The sequence below is a fragment of the Drosophila subpulchrella genome, unplaced genomic scaffold, assembly GCF_014743375.2.
Source record: "Drosophila subpulchrella strain 33 F10 #4 breed RU33 unplaced genomic scaffold, RU_Dsub_v1.1 Primary Assembly Seq106, whole genome shotgun sequence".
Lineage (NCBI taxonomy): Eukaryota > Metazoa > Arthropoda > Insecta > Diptera > Drosophilidae > Drosophila > Drosophila subpulchrella.
Window position 1 is genome coordinate 381,798 of NW_023665448.1, and position 2,972 is coordinate 384,769.

A 2,972-nucleotide genomic window follows, 5' to 3' on the forward strand; every position below is an offset into this window, starting at 1 on the left:
CAGACAGACAGACAGACAGACAGACAGACAGACAGACAGACAGACAGACAGACAGACAGACAGACAGACAGACAGACAGACAGACAGACAGACAGACAGACAGACAGACAGACAGACAGACAGACAGACAGACAGACAGACAGACAGACAGACAGACAGACAGACAGACAGACAGACAGACAGACAGACAGACAGACAGACAGACAGACAGACAGACAGACAGACAGACAGACAGACAGACAGACAGACAGACAGACAGACAGACAGACAGACAGACAGACAGACAGACAGACAGACAGACAGACAGACAGACAGACAGACAGACAGACAGACAGACAGACAGACAGACAGACAGACAGACAGACAGACAGACAGACAGACAGACAGACAGACAGACAGACAGACAGACAGACAGACAGACAGACAGACAGACAGACAGACAGACAGACAGACAGACAGACAGACAGACAGACAGACAGACAGACAGACAGACAGACAGACAGACAGACAGACAGACAGACAGACAGACAGACAGACAGACAGACAGACAGACAGACAGACAGACAGACAGACAGACAGACAGACAGACAGACAGACAGACAGACAGACAGACAGACAGACAGACAGACAGACAGACAGACAGACAGACAGACAGACAGACAGACAGACAGACAGACAGACAGACAGACAGACAGACAGACAGACAGACAGACAGACAGACAGACAGACAGACAGACAGACAGACAGACAGACAGACAGACAGACAGACAGACAGACAGACAGACAGACAGACAGACAGACAGACAGACAGACAGACAGACAGACAGACAGACAGACAGACAGACAGACAGACAGACAGACAGACAGACAGACAGACAGACAGACAGACAGACAGACAGACAGACAGACAGACAGACAGACAGACAGACAGACAGACAGACAGACAGACAGACAGACAGACAGACAGACAGACAGAACAGACAGACAGACAGACAGACAGACAGACAGACAGACAGACAGACAGACAGACAGACAGACAGACAGACAGACAGACAGACAGACAGACAGACAGACAGACAGACAGACAGACAGACAGACAGACAGACAGACAGACAGACAGACAGACAGACAGACAGACAGACAGACAGACAGACAGACAGACAGACAGACAGACAGACAGACAGACAGACAGACAGACAGACAGACAGACAGACAGACAGACAGACAGACAGACAGACAGACAGACAGACAGACAGACAGACAGACAGACAGACAGACAGACAGACAGACAGACAGACAGACAGACAGACAGACAGACAGACAGACAGACAGACAGACAGACAGACAGACAGACAGACAGACAGACAGACAGACAGACAGACAGACAGACAGACAGACAGACAGACAGACAGACAGACAGACAGACAGACAGACAGACAGACAGACAGACAGACAGACAGACAGACAGACAGACAGACAGACAGACAGACAGACAGACAGACAGACAGACAGACAGACAGACAGACAGACAGACAGACAGACAGACAGACAGACAGACAGACAGACAGACAGACAGACAGACAGACAGACAGACAGACAGACAGACAGACAGACAGACAGACAGACAGACAGACAGACAGACAGACAGACAGACAGACAGACAGACAGACAGACAGACAGACAGACAGACAGACAGACAGACAGACAGACAGACAGACAGACAGACAGACAGACAGACAGACAGACAGACAGACAGACAGACAGACAGACAGACAGACAGACAGACAGACAGACAGACAGACAGACAGACAGACAGACAGACAGACAGACAGACAGACAGACAGACAGACAGACAGACAGACAGACAGACAGACAGACAGACAGACAGACAGACAGACAGACAGACAGACAGACAGACAGACAGACAGACAGACAGACAGACAGACAGACAGACAGACAGACAGACAGACAGACAGACAGACAGACAGACAGACAGACAGACAGACAGACAGACAGACAGACAGACAGACAGACAGACAGACAGACAGACAGACAGACAGACAGACAGACAGACAGACAGACAGACAGACAGACAGACAGACAGACAGACAGACAGACAGACAGACAGACAGACAGACAGACAGACAGACAGACAGACAGACAGACAGACAGACAGACAGACAGACAGACAGACAGACAGACAGACAGACAGACAGACAGACAGACAGACAGACAGACAGACAGACAGACAGACAGACAGACAGACAGACAGACAGACAGACAGACAGACAGACAGACAGACAGACAGACAGACAGACAGACAGACAGACAGACAGACAGACAGACAGACAGACAGACAGACAGACAGACAGACAGACAGACAGACAGACAGACAGACAGACAGACAGACAGACAGACAGACAGACAGACAGACAGACAGACAGACAGACAGACAGACAGACAGACAGACAGACAGACAGACAGACAGACAGACAGACAGACAGACAGACAGACAGACAGACAGACAGACAGACAGACAGACAGACAGACAGACAGACAGACAGACAGACAGACAGACAGACAGACAGACAGACAGACAGACAGACAGACAGACAGACAGACAGACAGACAGACAGACAGACAGACAGACAGACAGACAGACAGACAGACAGACAGACAGACAGACAGACAGACAGACAGACAGACAGACAGACAGACAGACAGACAGACAGACAGACAGACAGACAGACAGACAGACAGACAGACAGACAGACAGACAGACAGACAGACAGACAGACAGACAGACAGACAGACAGACAGACAGACAGACAGACAGACAGACAGACAGACAGACAGACAGACAGACAGACAGACAGACAGACAGACAGACAGACAGACAGACAGACAGACAGACAGACAGACAGACAGACAGACAGACAGACAGACAGACAGACAGACAGACAGACAGACAG